Source organism: Opisthocomus hoazin, chromosome 3 (assembly GCF_030867145.1).
Source record: "Opisthocomus hoazin isolate bOpiHoa1 chromosome 3, bOpiHoa1.hap1, whole genome shotgun sequence".
In the NCBI taxonomy this organism is placed as follows: Eukaryota; Metazoa; Chordata; class Aves; order Opisthocomiformes; family Opisthocomidae; genus Opisthocomus; species Opisthocomus hoazin.
Window position 1 is genome coordinate 74,402,377 of NC_134416.1, and position 6,894 is coordinate 74,409,270.

Sequence of the window (6,894 nt, forward strand, 5' to 3'; positions counted from 1 at the left end):
TCCTTGCCTTGTATTTTCAGTATCTACGAATATTTATTTGCAAGACATCTTTTGAGAAACGAGAGTAAAAAAATAGTGCTCTGGGATGTTGGTGTGAAAATATCAAGTATTATTTATACAATCACATTCTGTTTCTCAGGTACAGTCTATACAATAAAAATATGTTCAGCAGTATAGTGTCAAAGCTTACACAGTCCATGCATTTTTAATATTCTCTCATTTTGATTTGCAGTAACTCTTTTTTTCAGCATACAAAGGGAAAACAGATGAGACATGTGCAAAGCTAGCTTATGTTTCATCAATGTTGGCACTGCATGTGGAAGTCTCTGCAAACTCATCTTCTCCTTGTCAGTTTATGGGGCTGCACCTTCAGCTGGAGAACACTATCCACTCTGCATCAGTGTAAGATCAAGCCGTATATATTTTATTTAGGAAAAAAATTATGAAGTGAATTATCTTAATAAATGTTGAAGAGACTAGGGAAAGATGTATCACGAGTTGAAAAGGCATTGCTAATGAGGTTTGACAGCTTAACTTCCCTGGAATATGCCTAGGGTATCCCCTCAAGAAGTAGATGATTTCAAAATCAACATACTTGAGTGAGCTTTTGCATAAGCTTTACCTTTCTCCTCCTAAGTGTTACAGGGGGAAAAAGTTAAGTGTCTGTAAAAGCAAATAAAGAGAAATTTTAAGGGCAGATGAAGAGATCCAACAGCACGTTCCCAGAGGAGATGTGAAAGGAGAGCACAAATGAATCTTTCTGTAGGCAAATGGAAATGAAATTTTGTCTGGTTTAACTAGCAGTGGGTATAGCTGGTACCCATAAGAGTAGCGTGATGCCAGCTTGTCTATAGCTATCAGTACATATATATTGCAGTTAGCATGAATGTGACAGCCAGGGAGTGCCATGTGGTAGAAAGAAACCTAAGCCAGCTTCAAACTAGTTAGCTTAGTACCAGTAGCCATCTATCATGGCCGAATAGACATGAACGGGGACTGCAAACCAACTTTACGGGAAGGGAAAACTACCTGAAAATTACCTGAAATCAGAAATAACTGTCCAAATTAAAGTTTAGTAGAAAATTAAAAGGAAATATTTTCTGCTCTTCAGGACAACTGAGCACTTCAGGCAGCTTTCGGTCTCAAGATTCTGGGGACCCTAACAGCCAATAAACAGCTTGGTGCTGGCCACCAGCCATGGGCAGGTCCATCTTGCTGAGAATTCCTACATGAGAAATACATGAAGATATTTGCAGAGACACCGGTCTTGCAAAAGGTTTCACATCTACTTGCCCTGCTTTCTAGCTCTGCAGCATCAAAATAAGTAAGTTCACCAGCCATTTCCCATCTCTCAGTCATTTGTATCCATTGTAAGAAGTGAGTTCATATGCAGAATACTGTTAAAATAATTCATCAACCTGAAATCAAAGGCTCAAGTGCAGCCTCAGAAATAATATGATATACTTCAGTTTAATATAAATTACACTTAGCTGCATTGAAAACTTCATAATCATCTAATGTAAAGCACAGCACCACAGGGGGAAAATCTTTCCAGACAGCTATTTAGACTGGTTTTCTCTGACATTAGCAGAGATGGAAGCTGATGGAATGGGTCTAAATGCCTCCTTCCAAGCCACTGATTCTAATGAAGATCCCAAATCCACTTCCAGCTAAGCAGCTTCCAGTTATAATGTCGAATTACATTTCAGTCATTCTTTATAAAAGATGAGAAATTTAATTGAGGCACTTTATCACTACAATATAGTATCTTATCAAAAGGACTTATTAGAACCACAGTGCAGTCTGCTCTAGTAGAACATTTGTAAAATTAGAAACTTTGGAGCATCTGAAATCTGGAGACTCCTCGAGAGCGAGCCCTGCCTCCAGCACAGCGCCTGCTGCTCTTCAGACCTGTCCACAAGTGCTACCTGGGAATTCTGCTGTAGCATTAGGTTTGCAAACATGGGGTTTGTTTGCAAAAGAGAAGTTTAAGTGCTTTCCAAAATACTTTTGTTTATGAGTTATGAATTAAAATCTTTCCAGTCCAGTATAAGACCGCCAGCAGCATCCTGATACCGACTCAGATTTTTAGAAAGGATGCAGCAGTAATTTTCAAGTTCTACACATGTCCGTACAGCTTTCTGGCAACGTCTGATCATTTTGTAAATCCTGTCACATCACTTCTAAAATGCTTTCTCCCCTTTGCTTCAAGAAGCAGTCACAAAAGTAACAATTAGAGCACGCTGATTGATAGAAACTCTTTTGCGGCAAGTCAATCAGAGACTCAAACTAAACCAAGTGTCAAAGTAAATCTTTTCCAGTCAGCTTCAGGATGGCACTCGGCCTGAATCTCCAAGGTCGTCACTTCCAGGGGTACCTGCTATGTGCAAAGTGTTATCTGACTGGCAAAAACGGCAGCGCTGTGAACCCTGCAGCCCCTTTAACAACGAGCCCTCAAAAAAACCCCACACCTGCAGTTACAACTGCAGCCAGACTAATGCACAAATTATAGGCTGCTTCAAATAGAATGGCTTTCCAGCAGGTTATATAGGTAGATATTTTAGAGTCTGAGAAGCCCCAGTGCTAAAACTCCATCCAATACTCTCGCTGAGGAATAATGGAGGCAGATATTTTTTGACAACAAGCAGTCACTGCCATCTCAAGAAAATCCGAATGGCAAAGGGAGAAGCAGAGAGAGAAAGCTTCCCTGGCCACCATCCATACAGCTCCTGAAAACCAAATTGCACTGAAATATTCCATGTTGTTTGGAGTTAGACGTGTGTTTCCTTGCAAGTTGGAAGGCTGGGTTTGAGGGTATCTAGGGTTTCTATTTTGTTTTGGGGTTTCTGCTGTGTGAACAATCTACAGTCAAATTATCAAGTTCTTTGTGCAATGGACAAGCCAGGACACACTAGTTAATCTGCCACATCATCAGTGTCTTACTATTACATAGTGGTTGCATATCTCAAGCATAACTTCGAGGTGTATGAAGGATAACTCAGATCTTTTGTCCCCAAATCTGTAAGCCTGTCAGCAGCTGGGGTGGAATTAGCTAGTGCTTAGGCTGCGGCGTTGGCAGTGTAACACAGGTTCGTGCTTTTGTGTCCATATTGCAACAACACCTGAGAAAGACCGGTCTGGGGTTTTTTCCTACTCTAGGCAGATGTAGCTGGATAAATACGTAAACCTGCGCACACACATATATTTCCCACGAATACGTACATTAGCATCATTATGTTTAAGGATCTAAAAAAATTAATATCGCTAGTAGTCACGTACAATTTTATTCCCTATATTCAAAAATAGTGTCTTTGTGGGATAAATTATTTTTAACTCTTAACCCTGTCATTAGTGTCTCATTTGAAATAAAAAAAAAATATTTATTAGGAATAGATCTCTGAAAAGTATTCAAACAAAGTTTTGTAGAAAAGCAATTCTAGGAAATCTAACTAAAATTCCATTCTGAACGACGGCATAGTCTTATGAAAGCTGTTGTTTTTACACCTCATTTTCTGATGTAGCTTTGTAAAGTTCCAGTGAGTGATCTGAACTGTTCTGTTGAAAATACTGCAAAAACTGAGTGCATTAGAAAATCCACAGCTTACTTTTCCTTTACCTTGTAGGAATGAATATTAAAATACAAAGCTGATTTTTTTTGTCTTTATGAAATTAAAACATTAATTGCTACACATCAGCAGAATTTTTAAATTAAAAAAAAAATCGGATTAGCTATGTCTAACTCTAGTTTGTGCCAGTTTCAGAAAATGAAGATTATAGAATCAGGAGCGTACTTTAGCCACGCTTTTCGATGTAGCTGCCTTTAAAAAAAAAAAAAAATTAGTCTTTCCAGCTGTAACGCGTTTCTGTTCTCAGCTGGCACCCCCCAGCCGGCAGCAGCGCTCCTGCCGCGGTGCCACCGCGCAGGGCAGCCGCACGCCGCCCCGGCTCCTCTCCCCGCAGCTGGCCGGGCGCGGGGCCGGGACCGTCCCGCTGCCCAACGCAACAGCGCCACCAGTCGGTGGCCGGGAGCAGCGTAGCCCGCCGGCGGGCAGCCGGGCCAGCCGCAGCCGAAGGGTTTTACTGGAGAACAGGGTCGCGCTTCGGAGGCGATGTAGGCGCGGTCCCCGGAGTTAGTAGCGTTACCACCAACAGAGAGGTGCAGAACCGCCGCTCCCCAAACAGCCTCTCTGCAGGGTAAAGTCTCATTTCTCACCTCGCGAAGGGATGGGGGGTGAAAAGGCTGAGGAAGGGGAGCGGGGCTCTGCGGCTTGGGGGTCGCCGAGCAACACACGCATCGGCAGCATTCTTACCTGAGACCACGGTAGCACACGGGTGCTCACACCCAGCCCCACGCAGGAAGAGGGATGCTGGCGTGGCCATGCCTTCCGTAGCACCAGCATGGGGCACGGGTAGACCAGTGGCAGTGGGAATTTCCCGGTTTTGTGGCATTTTGAAATGTCTAAATAGAAGAAAACTGAAAGGCCAGCAGGCATTGCTGTTTTGTTCCTGTAAGTCCATTCAAATTTCAACAAAAGGTACAGATTGCAGAAAGTGAAATGTATGAAGTTTGAAGCAGAGATTAGAGCAAATACAGCGTTGTAGAAAACACTTTCAAAAGAAGAATGAACTCAGGCTAGCATCGTGTAATGTACAATGAGTCTGCCTGGGGGAGTAAACACAACTGAGAAATTACATGCAAAAACTAGATTATGCTTTGAGCAGTTTTCCATAGTCCTGACAATATTATAATTACCAAACTACAGACTTTGCAAATGAAACAATTGGTTTTGGTGCTTATGGAAGAATTTCAGTTTCCTGAAGAATAAAAGACTCAAAGTGCACTTTCTGCCTTTTCAAAATCTTTCCAGGCCATGTGCATCTGTATTTCAGGATCCTATTTTTAAAACCACACATTTTCATCAAAGAGCAGGAACGGCTGCAGTGATGTCCTCAGGCAGCTCCAAAGCCAGGCTCCGTGACCTCAGTCGCTCAGGAATCCTGTTCTGATATTTGAAGGACTGAAGAAATCATGGTGATTATCGAGTCTGACCCACACAACTGGAGCCGCAGCATTTCCCTCAGTAACTTTTCCTGTCTCATGCAAAACATTTTCCTATCTGTCTTATGCACTGTGTGCTTGTACAGTGGTACAGACTGAACTTCACAGGTTACGGTGTGAACTTTAACAGGCGGTGGGGCGGGGACTCAAGAGATATGGACAGACAGACACAGAGGCAGAGGGAGCATATCCCACTCTGACCCATCCTGCCTTTGCTGCCTTTGCAGGACTTTCTTCAAGTCTTTACACGGTCTTCTGATGTGTGCAAATTCATTACCACTGTATGCTTGTTTATTAATGTGTATGTGTAGATATGTCTGTGTGTATATAGACACGCATGTGTGCATGTAGCTCTGTGTATATTATTATGTAAGTATGGATATTATAATCTCCCTATATATCCTACCTTACATTACGTGTTACATATTATATACAACATGGGATGTTACACGAGCCAATCTTCATTTAAAGAAGGTGGATTGAGCATGTTTATTCTTAAAGCCACAGATTTATTTACAGGCTGATTCTGCTGGAGACCCAGCAGCGCTGGTGGCTGCTGCACCCAGGGTCCAACAACTTGTGGTACAGCGGAGGCCATGTTGCCAAAGGACTCCCCACTCTGGCCAGGATCATGTCCTTTTCCAGGTGATAGTCTCCCATGAAGCACCAATAAGCACATAATGCATTCATTCTTCTTCTGGCATAACTGAAATCATATATGAAGCCCTGTGCATGAGCAATTCAGAAAGGATATTTTCAAATTCAGCGTGATGCAGAATAAAGCTACAAAAATGCCTGTACTTCTGGAAATCCTTTACTCCAATGAGAAGCTGAAAAAACTCCAAAGAATGGCAAAAGCTTTTACAAGAAAATTAATGAGAAAGTTCCTGCTGAACTATCTGCTCCACAATTAAAGAAATGAGAAATATTTTTGTTGGACATTGACAAAACAAAATTTTAAAATCCACAAAATCACAAAAGATTGTAACACAAATAAATTAATAATTAATAAACCTTAATAGTACTCTGCAAAGGAGACTAGAATGATCAGCTTAAGCGTACATACAGGTTTCTAAATGTTTAAAATAATACTAATGCCTGTCACAGGACTGGAAAAAAAAATCATTCTTTTTTATGCACATGCCATGATTATCTGGTGTTCTGGAGAGACTTTTAGATGCCAACAACTTTTAGCAAAAGGTGAATCTATGTGAGGACACCTAGATTGTTTTGCCATTGTAGTGCAGGAAATATACAGTAACATCATCTTATGCTTCTCATTTCCACCTTCAAGCCATAGTCTTCTGGCTTTTTGATACACGTCAAGGATTCAGAATTGTTCTCACAAGACTGGCAGGTCACTTAAACTTGCATAATGTAATATAAGAACAATGCATTTATTACCATAACTTAGTAATAAATAAATCAGAATATTTCTGGAGTCAAATTCTGTTGTGCTTTTTTTTTCCTCTTGGGAGAAGGAGAAGGGCGGAATGTCACACTGCTGTGACAAATGAAGATGACCTGAGCCCTTGTGCTCTTACGATCTGTCAATATCTTTCTGGTAATAAGATGCCCATAACTGAACCCAGCATTGCAAGAGCATGTTGTGCATCCTAAAACCACATAAAGAAATATTATTAGCTTCTTCCTCCAATATATGGTGATAGGGTGCCTGGTGATTGCAACCCAAACCCACATTGACCTTTTTTTCATAGGCACAAGGTACTGGAAGCTCATGTCTAATTTGTTACTTAATATCCCTTGGGATTTTTAAAATTGGCCTGGAAAAGTTACAAGGAAATCTACAAGTTTCACTTCAGCAAATGGATGGA

General features: G+C 41.3%; 1 long non-coding RNA gene across 1 annotated transcript; it reads left to right on the forward strand.

Annotated features, from left to right (window-relative positions):
• The first annotated feature begins 252 nt into the window (after positions 1–252).
• Positions 253–6,500, forward strand: LOC142360877 (uncharacterized). The gene is made up of 3 exons (XR_012763479.1): positions 253–402; positions 1,112–1,324; positions 4,869–6,500. It is a non-coding gene; the product is annotated as an uncharacterized LOC142360877 (long non-coding RNA).
• Positions 6,501–6,894: the final 394 nt, after the last annotated feature.